The 16573-nt window shown below is 47.6% G+C and overlaps 1 protein-coding gene across 11 annotated transcripts in view; it reads left to right on the top strand.

Moving 5' to 3' along the window:
• FRMD8 (FERM domain containing 8) overlaps positions 1–16573 on the top strand; it is a 1471206-nt gene that overhangs the window by 387044 nt on the left and 1067589 nt on the right. The gene's annotated exons all lie outside the window — the stretch shown is intronic.

Below are 16573 nucleotides of genomic sequence, written 5' to 3'. Positions count from 1 at the left end.
TCTCAAAACTATTGAGAGGGGACTTTGAGTTGAAAGCTTCTACTTTAATCCTGGGGAAGGGAGAATCGACCCTGGTTATAATGATATTGCTATACAAAACCTTGTGTGAACCTAACTATATTTTTTTTATTTGAACGGCCATATGATACCTGTATGATTTATTGCATGTATAAGTGTGAGGGACAGAAACCTTTTTGATGATAGGGTTTTTCCTTTAGTCTTAGTTTCATAGGAAGGGAAATCCTTGTTTGGGGAAAGCAAGGTGTTTACCAACCCCATATAAATTAATAAAATGGCTACTTGTGAAAAATATCTATCCCAGGGGTCTGCAACCTGTGGCTTTCTAGATGTTTGGACTACAACTCCCATGATCCCTCACCATTGACTTTGCTGGCTTGGGCTGATGGGAGTTGTAGTCTAAAACATTTGGATAGGCAAAGGTTTCAGACCCCTGATCTATCCAGTTGTCTGTCTCGCATATCTGACACCTTACAGTACCCAAAATCCGTCACACTTCGTGGTCCCATTCACCTGTCCCCCCCGGTTGTTTTTTTTCTGGTCGGATGCTTTCATACGGAGCTCGTTATCAACGAACCTCTTAGACGACTGTTGCTGTCTGCCGTCCTGTGTACCTTCACTGACTCCAACTCGATGGCTCTTTCGCCTGGCTGCTTTTCCACTCTATCATGGAGAGAACTCCATTTAAATCTTGCCCTTCCTGTAATATGAGGTTTCTGTGGAAGGACACTCCTAGGGAGTGTAACAATTGTCTACCTCGTTACCACGACGGTGGCTTTGCAAGGCCTGTTAGCTATTTAAACCTAAAATGCTTAAAGAAAGGCGCACAAAGCGGTGGGCGGCCTACGCTATGCAGGCCGAGAGTCATTCTCCCGTAGGCGCCGCGGACAAGGATTCTTCAAGCAGCCACGGCTCTGTTTCTTTGTCCTAAGATGTAATTGTGGAGTCGGTTGACTCCCACCTTCACGACCCCAGCACTGCTAAGCATGCTGTTGGGAGGTGCAATGGCGAAATCACACCCTGGAGACCAAGGCACACACTCTTTCAAAAGGCAAAGCACACTCTGCCTACTTCGACAGACCTGCAGGCCCCTTTGAAGTTTAGATGGGGCCTAGTGAACCTTGGGGTTCAGGACCCGCTGCAGCTCTGCCGTTGTGGTGGGTGCATGGTACCAAGACTTCGATTCCCAAGGGTGCCGTCCCTAAATATTCGGTGCATGTTTTCCGATGAGGTGAAAAAGGTGTCCATTTCGTGAAACATCACCCCTAACTCGGGGAAAAGCTTTCTAAAACCCCTTCTCGTGGTTATGGGTCCCCCAAAAAGAAATTCTTTACCTTCAGGGTATTTCCAGGCTTCCTCTCCCTTATCCCAGGTCCTACAGGGGACTGCAGACTATATTGCTTCTGACTGTATTTTCTCTGCCAGAAGCTTCCATATCCACTCCCTGGACTAGGGAGAGATTTGGACACTGTTTGAAAAAGTGTCTGCATTTATTGACTTTTCCGAAAGGTTTGACATCCTTAAAAGGCTGATCCCTTTGAGGAATGCCCTAGGCCCCCAAAGTCTCCTGGGCTTCACTCTTCTAGACAAAAATTGCCTGATCCTTCTGAAGACCTTTTCCAAGATGTTTAGTATGCTCAGGACAATGACCTTTGTCCCAGGTCGTGATGATGGCTCCCAAGACCCTGTTTTTCACGACCCACATGCTTGGACCCTGTGAACGCATCATGAAGCAAGTCACAGACAACAGATTCACTTTCTTAATAAAGGACTTTTACTTCAAATGTCCGGATGGATGGAGGCCTAACTTGCCCTACATTAAGGTGGGATTTCCCTACTTAAATAAAGTAAGGATAGTCTGTGTCCGTAAGTCCAACTAAAAAGTGGTCTGTCCAAAACCTATGGTTGCCCTTTCAACTAAAGATATACAATGTGTAGGGATGGCAGCACCCTTCCCCAAGCTCAAATAGTTCCACAAAGAATGGCTCTCGGTGCCCTTCCCCAAGTGCAACACATTTCAAAATGTCAGGGGTCTCTTTCCCAAGTTAATCACAGTTCCAGGATATCTCAGGATTCCCTTCCCCAAGATAAAGGTATTAGCCTATCTGACCGTGGCAAACTGATTGACCAATTTGGTGTAATATGATATGGGTTATTTGGCCTTCAGGCCAATTTGGTCGCATATATTGCTACATACCAACCCTGGAGAGCTGGGGTTGCGGGGTGTCCCCCTGATATCCAGGGTTGGTATTTAACAATATTGTGGTGCAGGGGTGACCCCGCTTCCTTAAAATTGGAGGCGGGGGACAAAAGAAAAATGCATAGGCGTTTATATTGGGCACTGACCAAATTGACCGTAAATCAGTTTGCCACAACCAGTTTGAATTCGCTCAGACATACCCAAACCAAGATAAACACAGTTCCAAATGGGTCGAGTCTCTTGAGATTCAGCAGCATTGCACAGTTCCCACTGGTACTCCTTTTAACTCTTATCACAAATGCTCTTCTTCAGCAGTTATCACACAGCCTTCGACTCTGGGCCCTTTCTGACCCTTTCCCAGGTTGGGCTAATTCGTCTAGGCGCAGTTGTTGGACCACAAGGTCCACCCAATACAGGTCACGATAACCATTGACACTCTGGGATGCTCTTAATCCTTCTTGAAGAACATTGGTACTCCTATGTCCCGTCTCATTTCCTCCATCATGTATGGGCGTCTCTCGCTAGAGATTGGAACAGAGCCCTTTTTACTAGCTTTGTTCTATTGAAAGCTTTTTATACAAGTTGTGTTTTCCTTCTTTGGAACAGTAAGTCGATTTTATGCACTTGGCAGTTGCTGGTATAAATTAGGGTGGGGTCTGATCCCGTTGTGTTGCCAATTCTTTAAGGAGCATCTAGTGTTCCGTGTTATTCTTCAGCACCTCAAATGGTTGCCTGTAGTTGTCCCTTGGTGTCATTCAGGATGGCGGTGCTCTGAAGCTTTCAGTGGACCAAATTAATTAACTATAATGTCCCTGTAAAAATCTGAATAGGTTAAAACATGTATGTCAAACAAGAGAATACATTTCTAATACAAAATGTGAAAAATGTACTAAATGCTTAGCAGCCAGGACACCTTTCTTATTAAGAGGCTATTTTTGAATGTAGATTTACCTTTCTTGATGATTTTCAAACCCATAATTTGGGCAAGTCCCTTCCGTACTGTATTTATTCGAATTTGCCTTGAGAAAGCCCAAGCAAAGGCGAAACTATAAGCATGTGTCTCCAATTGGGAGAAATGTCGGCACCATGTACTCATCTGGAATGAAATGGCAATAAAACACAAACTCCAAATTAATCAGTAATTTTTTAATTTATTTTTCACCTAGAGGCGGACAGCCTCAGCAGGCTGGGCTTGGACAATTACGATTGGTAGTTGAACAAGAAGGTCCTTCAGGACATCTTCAGCAGGTGGTGTCACCCTCACATAGACATATTTGCGACAGCTCAACCAGACTTGTCAGCAGTTTGCATCCTGGGGGTTTGTGGGGGTGGGGCCTAGGCTCAATGGGGGACGCACTGCAGATACAGTGGGACGGAATGTGAGCCTACGCATTCTTGCCATCCTTTCTTTACAGGGTCATCAGCAAAATCGGAGAGATACACCACCTGCGACTGGTACTAATAGCGCTGCAGTGGCCGGCCAGTCCTCCGTACTTGGACCTCCTGCAAATGGCAGAAACATTCTCCGATTACCCTACCTGTCAGAATGTAACCTCTCCCGATGCAGCAAGGGTGAACAGTGGTTCACCCCTAGCAGCCTGGTCCCTGAACAGATAACGCTAAGACACCTCGGTCGATCTCAGGACAATCTGAAAATCATCCAAGGTGCTAGAAGCCTTGCTACCCGCAGGCAATACAAAAGCAAATGGACCAGATTTTGCTCCTGGCCCAGGGAGGCAGGAGCAGATCCCCTATCGTGCTCTCTAGATCAGGTGCTCTCATTCTAACTGCACCTTGCTAAATCAGGGGTCCAGGTGGATTCATGTCGGACATACCTGGCAACCATCAGCGCCTACAGAATCTCAGAAGGAAACTTGTTCTCAACTTCCAACCCAGTGGTGAAAAGACATCTGGTGGGGTTGACAAGGATGTAACCACCTTTCAGGCATCTGGTCTAGGACCTCGATATAGTCCTTGGCGCCTTTGCGAATAAGCCTTTCGTGCCCATGGCAGGCATGTCATCAAATTAGTCACAATAAAGACAGCGCTCCTAGTGGGCCACACGCATGCAAGATCCAGGCTCTAGTGGCTACAGAGCCGTACACTACATTTCATCGAGACAAAGTGGTGCTGCGCGCTCATCCTACTTTTCTCCCAGAGGTGTTCTCATCATTCCACCTTAAAGAGGAAATTGTGCTCTGTCTTCTTTCCTAATCCCATGAACGAAGCCGAAAAGGTCCTCTGTCTTGATGTCAGGAGAGCACTGAAATTGTACTTGGATAGGACCGAGGATTTTCATAAATCCGACGCACTGTTTGTCACTTTTGGCGGGTCAAAGACGGGAGGACAGGCTTCCATGGCTTCAATAGCTCGTTGGATGGTTTTAGCCATTCAAGAAGCTTATATGGTACACCGTAAGGAGTTTCCAAAGGACATACACGCTCATTCTGTCAGGGACAAGGCAACAGCAGTTGCTTACCAGCGACACGTACCCTGGCAAACCATTAGCAGGGTGGCAACATGGGGCCCCCCCATCAGCCTTCTGCAAGCATTACTGCATAGATGCAAGTGCGCGGCTGACGCGGCCTTCGTACAGGCCGTGCTGCGAAACCTCTTCACGTAAACTTAAAGCAACACTCCACCCCAGGGCTTCAATCTGTGGTATTCGCCCATACAGTATGGAGGAAAGGGGACAGAACGTAGGAGTAATTAGAAGTTACTGTAGTGACTAACGTACTCCTACTCCATAGTCCCCCTTCCTCCATATGTGCAACCATCCTTTCCCCTAAAGAAAACAGTAGCATGCATAGGCGGTTTAATACTGCTGATGCGTCAAAGGGGACTGAGGTGTGGCGCTGGTGAGTGTGGTGAAGGGAGTGCATGTCCCGGGGCCACACCACTGCGCGCAACTAAATTTAAAGGGAAAGACAATTATTTCTGGTGAAAGAGGTTCAGTTCCAGTGCCTAGCGAGGAAAGCCCATACAGGATGTAGGAAAGGAGATTATGGACTAGGAGTATGTTAGTCACTACGGTGAGTAACTTCTAATTTTTCCACCTAGCATCAGTGGCAACACTTGACATTTGCTGTGGTTCTTTTCTGATAACAGAAAGGCTTGATCATCACTTATATGTTGAGTCTTTTGGGTTTACCACAACTTGCATTCAACTTGCCCCTCGGAGTTCAACAACTTGTTTCTCATCACAATTGCTTTTCACTCAGTTCAAAAGAAATGTTCATAGTAACTTTCACTTTGTTTTTTAATGCTTGCAACAAACTTCACTTCTTTCAATTTAGCACGTAATTCGTCTTCCACTTGTGCCACAAATCTCATGTTTTCCATATCTTTTCTTTAATTCAGTGTTCAATATTGGGTGTTGTATTTTCCCTAATACTTGTCACTTGTTTCATGCTTCATTATTCCTTCAAAATTACTTGGCACTTTATTTGTGATTCATTCGGTTTAATTCGGGTGCCATACCCTCTTATCATGCGCTTCTCGCTTAAGCGTAAACATTGAAGGCGTTACATTTGCCCCAGAGCACCATGGTCTGAGTATTCTCCCTCTTGTACTCACCAGAGCTGCTTTGCTTTGTCGGGCGTCCTCGCACTGGTCTTCATTCCTCTTTCTCCTACCGGGTAGGCGTCGTGAGGCACAGCGAGCAACGCTCGCTTTTGGAATAACTTCGAGTGGCGTCCTGCTGCAATCAAGAGTTCTCGGTGTTCTCCAACTCCAGCTGGGAACAACACCGGGCAATGTTGGGGCTTCGGTGCTCTCGCGGCTCGCTCAGGTCGTGGCACCTTCTTCCTCCGCTTGGCTCCCATGTCATCCTCTCTGCTCCTTGCCACACACCGGATACCTTCTCTCCAGGTAGGTTCTCCCTGCTTTGCTGTGTGGGCCTGCTTTTAAGCACCTCTAGCCTCTCAATAGGCTGCAGGTGCAAGTAGTTTGCCTGACCTTTTCCAGGCATCTTCCTCGTCTCAGTACTATAGTGGTGAAACTGACTCGGAGTATATATTACTCCTCGTCACCTCTTCGTCGTCCCAATCATTAAGGGGTCCATTTCAGTTTTGTAGTGAGTGGGTGATGGAGGTATAGATTGACAAAACCCTATGAAGGAAGGGAGAGGGTCGGATTCATTCTCATAGGGGAAAGGAGGATACTGTGTCCTATCTTGGGGCATCTTAGTCCTTCCTCTAGATTACTCCCCGCCCCCCCCCCCGCCACCCGCAGGTAGTCCTCCCTCACATAAACTCCTAAGGTCGGGATTCAGTATCTTCAGCCTTTCCCTGGTCACCTGGATGAAGGCTATTTTAGGTAGAGAAGTGAGGACGCCCTCGGGTTCCTCACAACCCCTACTGATGACCAAGGGAATTGGCCCACTACCCCTGCTCATGAAACTGAGCCTGATAACATCTTTGTGGATGCTCCTGCTGTATCCCATCCCAATCCAACTCCCTTATTGATGATCAAATGCCTTTCAATACCATCATTGGAAAAGCAGCAGCTCATTTTAAGATTGTCACAGGACATACTCCAGGAAAAGGTTCCAGTCAGCCAAGCTATTCTGCTTCTTAATTCCATTAAAAAGCACATTGCGCCCTCCTTGCTTATGCCCTCCCTTACACGGGCGGTAAATCCACGGTTCGAGAAGCTGTTTTGCCCTGCGCCTTCTGATCCACTCTATATCTGGGGGCATTCTGTCCTGGACTCCCTAGTTGTTACCACAACTAGAAAAAAAGGGGGTTCTCTGTCGTCTTCTGATTCTCCCTGTGATAAAGGCTGCAAGAAACGTTACACTCTGGGCAAAATAATCACTTTTTCAGCCTACAGTACCCGCTGTGCTAACAATGCCACTATCCTTAATAGTTTTGTTATGTCCAATAGGGACTGGTACAAGAGTGTCTGCAAAATGTGCCTGAACCTACAAGGTCGTAGCTACTTGCGGTGGTGCAGGAGGGCCGCTAAGTCACAAACATCTTGAAAAACACACCTTGCGCCGCAGAGAGGGTGTTGACTGATGGCACTCACTCTTAAAATGCCATGCATGGATTAAAAATTCTGGGTGTTCCGAGACACAGGCATCGCTCATTAATAAACCTATTGAGGACTCGGCTCTCTTCGGCAAGGTGGTGGATGACGCCCTTGAGACAGCAAAGAAGCAGCACGAAACATTGAAATCTCCTAATCTGATTTCTGCCAGACGTATGTAAAACGCAGGGTCTTCCATACCCGCTGGCACTTTTGCAGGCAGTCCTTTTCCCTGCACAGCTCAGCCTGCCTATGGTACAGGGCGATCATTCTGGTATTCTGGCCAAGGAACGTCCAGCGCCTATCAAATCCCGCAAGAACGTGGATTTCCGCAAGGGTAGGGGAAGAAATGCAGCATCCAGAGGCTCCCCTGTAGACAATTACTGATTTAGGTGCCCCCATGACTCTCCAGCAGGAGGATGGATGATTAACATGCTTTACCCATTCACGGGAGGGGATAACCCCTAGGTTAGTGGGTGATAAAGACTGTGGGCGACGATTATTGTATCAAGTTTGTTTATCTACCTTGATACCACCTGTCAAAGAACAGAAGACTGTCGCCGGAACAGCGCCTCCTCCTGGAGTAAGTACAGACCCGGCTGCAGAAGGGAGCGATCAAACTTGTCCCAGATCTTCAGGTAAACAAGGTTATTTATTCAATATACTTCCTTGTACCCAAAACTGATCTAATCATGCACCCTGTATTAGACCTGCATCCTGCGAACAAGTACGTCAAGACTCAAAAGTTCAGGATGACAACTCTGCAGGAGGTAATCCCATTGCTAAAACAAGGGGATTACATGGCCACCCTGGATATGAAAGATGCATACTTTCATATTTCAATGTTGCCAGCACACAGAAAGTACTTAAGGTTCAAGATGGAGAACACTCACTATCAGTTTAAGGTACCCCCTCCTCCCCCTTAGTCATTGCCTCGTCCCTGAGGGTGTTTACCAAGGTACTGGCAGTGGGGGCAGCTCACCTGCACCGATAGTCCATTCCGATGTACCCTTAGCCTGATGATTGGCTCATAACTGGAGGCACCATGCGTGTCTGGAGAACACCCAAAAGACTATAAACCTTCTTTTCAGCCTGGGGTTCTTAATCGAGAAAGTCAAGTCTTGTCCCCAGTCAAGTCGAACAATTTCCAGGGGCCCTAATTGTCTTCCCTCCAATGAGAGGGTTCAAAACATATTCCAGATCCCTCAGTATGTAGCCAATTGTCAGGTAACCGTACGGAAAGCCATGTGGCTGGTGGTAGTTGTTTCAACTTCCACCTTTTCAATATTTGAATCGTGTAAGCCGAACTGGTTAGGGCCAGCACTAAACAAAAATTCTAATAAAATAAATACTTCTCCAGCATGGGATCTTACATGGATTCCCATGCTTATAAATATTCCCCTTTGTCTGGTTGGGAATCCTTGGTAATATTAAAAGCAGATTTGCATGAAAGCTGAAAACAGCTTGTCGCTTATACAGCCTATTGCTGTCACTTTGGGTGGTGCTGCCCAAGCCAATGGCATTCATCCTCCAGCCCAGTGGCCATCTTCAGATTTTCACTGCACATTTTCGAGTTGGGTGTCCTCGGTTTTCACTCCACTAATGTCGATTTGTTCTATTTTTGTGAAATGTCTTCATAGTTTTCATCTCTTGTCACATTAGGGACCGCCGGTGGCAGGGACCCGTTACCAGTTCGAATCCATTCCATCGTCCAATCTTTTTTTTTTTTTTCTTTGTGTGCAGCCTTCCCCTTGGTCTTGGGCCGCCATACAGCATGCAGGACGCCAGCATGAAGAGTCTCTCTCTTCAGGGGCTGTTCCAAGTGCAACCCGAAGAATGTCTGGATGAACGGCATAATTAAGGCCTTTACTGCTTGCATCCGGACCGTGATGGGGACAGCTGTTCTGTCTGCAAGTCCTTCTCCTCCAAAACTCAACAGGATCGACACAGAAGGTTGTTGACTTGGTTAGAGGAGGGTGCCAGGGCCTCTGACATGGCCTCGGGGCAAAGTCATGCATCTGCCTGGGTCAGCAGATCCATTGAGCATGCGCCCTCTACTAAGAGTTTGAGATCTGCTGAGGACACTTCCTTGGGGAAGAGACCTAAAAGGGAAAAGAAGTCCAACACTCCAACTTGATCTCCGTCGAGTCCACTGTCACAACTCCAGCAGGCTCATCAGAAGAAAGACGCACATCGACCTCTGCGCCAATGATTCGTGCACCGTCCATAAGCGGTCACACTCATGCTCATATTCAGTCATCAAAACTCAATTCTCCATTAACGACCAAGACATAGTTACTGGTCAATCGACCGAAATCTCAGTCCACCACTTCATTGACGGCTCCTCTGTCTTCCTGTCTCATCGATGGCTCAGACTAAGTCCGCGTCAACTTCCTCGTCAACAACTATGATAACTGTCTACATGGTATCTCTAACTCCAAGGCCAAACTCATCCGGGCTATCTTCAGCTCCGTCGACACCACCACAGGCTCTGGTCATCGCCTCCTTCCGGAGGAGTGCAAGTGTGTACAAGAAGATGCTGCAGCTCTCTCCTGCCTCCCAAGGCAAAACCACTCTTCACCCTGTTGTCGCTCTGTTCTCCCGGAGCGTTCCCTCCTGCGCAACTACTACATACCGGCACTCTGATGACGAGCCACCATAGCCTTTTTCCTCTGATCTGGAAGAGGTTTAAGGATTCCCCTGACCCCATTCTTCCTAGGCATCATTGCTCTCTGTGGCCACAGCCGTCTCATCACTTTCTGCAGCCACAACCTAATGTTCCCTTGCCCATTGCTCCTCAACCAGATTTACCAACTGTGCCATTGCCCCTGGCTACCATGGGAACAGCACCTAGAGACGTGTCTTTGGACAACCGGTCTATTCTGCACACCTTGGATTCTGAGCTGCAGCATCGTCAGCCTTCAACTGCTCCCTCTAGGGGCCCTCGGGGCACCATTGCCCTCGGGGCCGAGTCCACATTTAGTGCCTCCTACACCTATGCCTCTGCTGTTTTCTGCCCCTGTGGCTACTGTGATGAATCATCGCAGAATCCCAGCCTAAAGTCTCCTTCCATGTGACCAGGGTAAGGCAGTCGCTACCTGGTCCCAACCCTGGGAGTGATATTAGGAGGGAAGATCATACGGGAGGAGAAGGCCATCAAGGGAATGTGGCAACTCCATCAGGGGAGACGCACTCTTCATCCTCTTTGAATGGATTGGGTCCTAACACGTATTCCTCATCTTTGACACTTGTTGTCCAGCTTCAGCTGCTTTGGAAAATAATTTTGTCAGAGGGCGCCTTGCGTCGATGGCGTAGAGTCGATGTCCCTCGAAGGCCTCCATCGGTGATGTCATTGAAGGCATATATAGCACGTGCAGCGCCCGCTGGCCTCAGTTCTGTTTTTCTGCGATAGCTTCGAGCGAAATTCAGCACCTCTCCTCTTGTGGCGTCTTTGTTACAATCACCTCGATAAAATGTCTTCCTCTTCGACTCCGAAGTCCGGTTTCAAAAAGTGCCAGGATTGCGGGTCAAAAATGTCACTCACTGACACTGTATCTGTTTGTGGTGCCTCAGGGAGGGCCACGACACCTTTGGCTGTTCCAAATACCCGTCCATGACGGGGAAAAGACACCTCTTCTTGGAGGAGGAAGGCCAAGCGATCTAGGTCGAGCAATGGCTCACACCACTCTTCTTCGTCTTCTAAGAAATCGAAGGGAAGGCACCGTAGGTAACCTTTGTCTGACGTTTCCCCTTAAAGGGGTGATTGCCCTACTAAAAAGTTCACTCCGGCTGAGTGGGAAGCATTCAGGGCTGAAATGCTAAAGATTTTTGAAAAACAGAAAAGCAATGCTCCTACCAAGCCTTCAAAGGATGCCGGAAAGGAAAGGGCTCGTCTGAAATCCTGCATGCCCTTGAGCCCGGGAAAAAGGCCTGATCTGCATTGTGAGCCTTTAAGTCCTCGATCCAATGTTCCATCGAAGGATCATACGAGGCACAAGGAAAAGTCGAGGTCGTCGACACTGCCGGTGCCATCGCCCACTAGGCCATCGACGCCAGCCATGCCATACTTGCTAGCTGTGCCGTCAATGCCGAGCACCCCATTTAAGTCGGCGCCGATAAGTGTCGACGTTGAAGCCTACTACTTCCAAACCAGACAAGATATATGCTCCACTTCCTAAAAAGGATTTCTTTAAATCTCTTATTTTAATTTTTGAAGAAGAGGAGCATTCTGAGGATGATGAAGCCCCATTTGGCTTACAGTACGATACACCCAATGTACCAGAGAGTCTGCTCTGTGAAGAGTCCAGAATGAAGGGACCTGTATGACCACTTGCAAACAGCAAGTGGGGTAGATGCCTCACCCGAAGTTTGGAAAACCAGAGCCTGGGGAGCATGCGGATGCATCAAAGCGGTGGAATATATGGGTTGGAGTAGGCCACCGTTGCCTAATGAGCAAGATGACCTCACTGATATTTTGGACAAGGGTCCACAATCTGATCCTATTTTGCCTTTTCATATGGCATTGCAGAAAAGGGTGGCTAGGAACTGGAAGACTACGGAATCCAATCTGGCAGTTGATAAGAACTTGACAAGAAAATACTGCCCTTCCAGTAGTGACCCCGACTACCTGTCAAAACACCCCACTCTGGAGAGTCTGGTGGTGCAGGAAGCTACGACTACTTCCAAAGAAGCAGCGTACCCTACCATCCCTCCTAATGGGGACAAGCGCGTAGATGGATGAGCATGGCACTAAAATCTGCCAATTCCACTTGTGCCCTTGTAAAGTTTTTGCATATTCTATAGGACTGTATCTCCACGACGGCAGAGCACATTCCCGAAGGGGATGAAAGAGACCGCTTCTTAGCTATTAGGGACGGCAAAGATGCCATGTGTGAATCCCTTCAATCGGGATTGGATTCTGCGGATAGCATCAGAAGATCCATGGCTACCCACACTGTTGATCATCTAACACACAGGGGTTTTACTGAAATACACATTACCTCTAGCACCGGGTATGTGTCCTTTCTGTTATCAGATATACTGTAACACACAAAACAGAATAAGGAACAAAAGCTTCACTGGAGCTAATTGCTTTATTGTGCCATTAATGCAGCACTAACACTCTCCCTACAAGGGACACACTATCCTAGCCCTTCATGATGTTCCTCACCCTAGAGAGCGCTGATGCACCGACTAAGAGCGGGGGATGCATGGGGGCTATTCTCACTCGGCACTGTTGTTCACAGATTTGCGTGGTTGAGAAAGTCGGGTTTTGCACCTGATGTGCAATATAGGCTTCTCAACATGCCTTTTGACAGGTCTCACCTTTTTGGCAACAAGGCTGACGAGAGCCTTGAGAAGTTGCAGACCTCCAAGGCGGCAGCCAAATCTTTAGGCGCTGCTGTTAAGCATCCTCAGCCTTTTCGTCCTAGGAGACAACCTTGGAGGGGTAGATCTTTTCGCTACTACTCCTCAGTTGGACAGTTGGAAGGGCGAGAGGAATGGTCCGTCGGAGGCCAGAGAAGATTTCCTTGTGGTGGACGAGGTAGAGGTGCAAAGCCAGCTCAAGCAGCAGCCTCCTTACCATCGGCCTCTGCATCAGCTGCCACCAAACCACTCTGAGGTCTCGAGTCACAGTTCACCAGTGGGGGGCAGACTGTCTCAGCATCTGTAAGAGTGGCGAGACATTACTTCGGATGCATGAGCTTTGGAAATTGTAGCCAACGGTTACTGCCTTCCTTTTATAAAAAAAGACCTTGGATCAATCCTTGGGGGATCCGCTATTTGAGGATTCCGGATCCGCCCCTTGTGCAGGAAGTTTTAACCCTGCTGGAGAAAGGTGCTATAGAACCATTGCCTGTAGCGGAGAGGAACAAGGGTTGGTAATCCCCATATTTTTTTATACCCAAGAAGGATGGAAGACTGAGACCCATCTTGGACTTGAGATACTTGAACAAGTTCCTCAGGAAGGACAAGTGCAAGATGGTCCCACTTTCTCAGATCTTTCAGGCCCTTCAACTCCAGGATTGGTTGGTGTCATTGGACCTTCAGGATGCTTATTTTCATGTGCCAATCCATCTCGAGCACAGGAAATACAGAAGGTTTGCAGTTGGCTGTTCTCATTATCAATTCGAAGTTCTGCCATTCGATCTGACCTGCGCCTGAGGGTTTTCACCAAACTGATGGCAGTAGTGGCAGTGAGTCGCTGGAGAGGAGGTGATTCACGTCTACCCCTACCTGGACGATTGGCTGATCAGGGCGCGTTCTGCTGAACAAGTCCTGAATCATCTCAACATCACCTGCCACACTCTTCAGACTGGCTTCTCCCTCAATTGCAAGAAGTCCCATGACACCTTCCCAAAAGCTCCAGTACATCAGAGCTGTACTAGATACATCCTTGGGAAAGAGCTCGCCACACAAGGTGAGGGCTCAAGACATTCTTCAGATGGAGACCACATTTCAGAATGCCCAGTCTACCGGCCTTCGATTTTGAGGTTGCTCGGCCTCATGGCATCCTGCATTTTTATGGTGCCAGAGGCCCGCCTGAGAATGAGGTACCTTCAATGGGCTCGAAGAACTCGATGGTCCCAATTCTCAGGAAAGATGTCGGACTGACTTTAGATTCCAACCCAGGGTCACACAGGATCTTCTGTGGTGAGCCTGCAAGGACAATTTTCTGAAGGGAGAACCCTTTTGGCAACCATAGCCAGTGATTACAGTAGTTACGGACGCCTCACTCGCGGGGTGGGGAGCGCATGTAAACAATCTGACAGTCAACTGTCGTCGGCCCCCACTCAGAGTCCAAACTACATACAAATCTTTTGGAGCTGAGGGCAATCAGACTAGCGCTGAAGGTCTTTCTGCCCTCTGTCCGGGGAAAGAATGTCCTGATAATGAAGGACAACACAGTGGCCATGTATTACCTCAACAAGAGAGGAGGTGTAGGGTCACTACCACTGTGCACACAGGCAATGCAGCTTTGGTATTGGGCAATTCAAGAAGGAATCTCCATATCGGCAGCTCCCCTAGCCAGAGAGGAGAACACAGTGGCAGACGCTCTGAGCAGGCAGAGCACAGTCTCCCATGATTTGAACTAGCTCAGGAAGTCGTTAGAGATATTCACCCTTTGGGGAACCCCTCAAGTAGATCTATTCACGATGAGGTCAACCGAAAGTGTGAAAGATATTGCTCCAAGGAATTTCCCCCAAGAGGAGCTATAGGAGACGAGTTCGTAGTGGACTGGGAATGTCCACTCCTGTACGCGTTTCCTCCAGTGCCCGTCATTCCTTGTGTAATCAGGTGGTTGAGAAGGTTCGGGAAACACATGATCCTAATTGCCCCGGATTGTGCCAGGAGGACGTGGTACCCGGACCTTCTGGACATGTTCATCTGTCCTCCGATGTTTCTTCCACAAAGAGAGGACCGTCTCTCGCGATCGGAGGGTCGGGTTTGCCATCCAGAGGTCAGGACTTTCACGCTTGGTTTCTGAAAGGCTGAGATGTAAGGATTGGGACCTCCCGGATGACGTTATGGCGGTATTGCTTTCGGCCAGAAGGCCAGCAACAAAGTCTTTGTAGCGTTGCCATTGGAATAAGTTCTGCAACTGGTGCAAGGAAAAGAATGTAGATCCAGTGTTGTACACAGAAAAGGATGTTTTATGCGCTCTTCATATTTCACTGGTGACTCAATTTTCACTAATGTGTTTCCTCCATCTCCTTTCCAGGTTCCGGTTTGGGACCCTAATCTGGTTTTAACATTCCTAATGTGTGCAAACTTTGAACTTCTGCACACGTGTCCTTTAAGGTTATTAACCTTCAAAACCATACTATTGTTTGCTCTGACATCAGCCCGTAGAGTGAACGAGTTGCAGGCACTTTCATCATTACCATCTTCCACAAGGATAGGGTTGTTTTAAAGGTCAAACCTTCCTTTTTGCCCAAAATCATTTTGGATTTTCATTTAGGTCAGAAAATTCTATCTTCTTTCTATCCCCCACCTCATACTGGTAAGGAGGAGGAAAGACTACATAGGTTAGACCCTCGCAGAGCTTTGAACTGTTACATTTTAAGAATGTCTAAATTACGATTTGTTCACCAACTCTTCACCGGATACACGGGACACAAGCTGGGTCAGGCTGTTACCAAAGAGAACTCTTCTAGATGGATAATTCTGGCCACATCAAAATGTTACAGGCTGGCAGGAAAAGATCTTTCTGAAACTGTAAGAGCTCACTCCACTGAGGGCATGGCTACATCTACAGCCCTACAAAGGGGCGTACCAATTAGAAACATTTGTGAAGCAGAAACGTGGTCTTCCATCCACACGTTTACCAAGCATTATTGCCTGGACTCTTCCCTTGGTCAGGATGGTACTTTTGGCAGTGCAGTCCTTCACTCTGTCCATGAAAATGTATAATTATAATTCTACTCCCTCCTCCAAACGCTATACTGCTTTGGGAGTCTGTCCAAGATGGGGGAATACATGGGAGGACACAATCCATTCAAAGAACAAATTACTTAACCCTGCTAACATTCTTTCGACTGGATGTTCCTCCCAACCTACCTCCCAGTAGAAATTCCCGTGCTATTACAGCTTCCGTTCCATCAAGGCTGATCACGGTCACTCCCATGTTTTACGGTTCTCTCTGCTGCAAGAGGAGGAAAAACAGAACTGAGGCCAACTGGCGCTGCGCGTACTATATATGCCTTCGATGACATCACCCTCGACGGAGGCCTTTGAGGGACATCGACTCGACACACGGCGCCCTCTGCCAATTTATTTTTTCCGAAGTAGCTGGACAAGTGTCAAAGATGAGGAATATGTGAGAGGAACATCCAGTCAAAAAAACGTTACCAGGGATAAGTAACTTGTTCTTCTGAGGATGAGGTTTCCCTAGTGCCTAAATATTTGATGGTATGTTGGCACAGTAGGCCTTCCCCTCCCAGAATTACCCAATGTGCTAAATATGAGAACCCTTATTGTAAACACAAATTTTGTATACAAGGGTCAGGGAGATAATAATACTACTTCTAGTAGTAATGACTCTACATTGCGTTTCGACTATAGAGCCAGGAGAGAACCATTAATACAGCTTCCCTTCAATATAAATCTTTGAAATCACTCTGAGTGGATTAGATGATGTTAAAACTACCAACATTATGGACTTCAAGTTCATAATGCTCCTAGTACTGAGACGAGGACGAGGTGTCCAGAGTTACCAAAGTGGAATAACCATTTAGTTGTTGTAATGACACACACCTGCGCGGGACCTTTAAACATTTAAAGGCCTTTCGGGTGCAGGCCAAGGAGGAGCAGCAGGAAGAA

The sequence above is a fragment of the Ambystoma mexicanum genome, chromosome 2p, assembly GCF_040938575.1.
Source record: "Ambystoma mexicanum isolate Mex_15411 chromosome 2p, UKY_AmexF1_1, whole genome shotgun sequence".
Taxonomy (NCBI): domain Eukaryota; kingdom Metazoa; phylum Chordata; class Amphibia; order Caudata; family Ambystomatidae; genus Ambystoma; species Ambystoma mexicanum.
The sequence above is the reverse complement of the archived record's forward strand: the minus strand, read 5'-3'. Positions and strand labels throughout refer to the sequence as shown.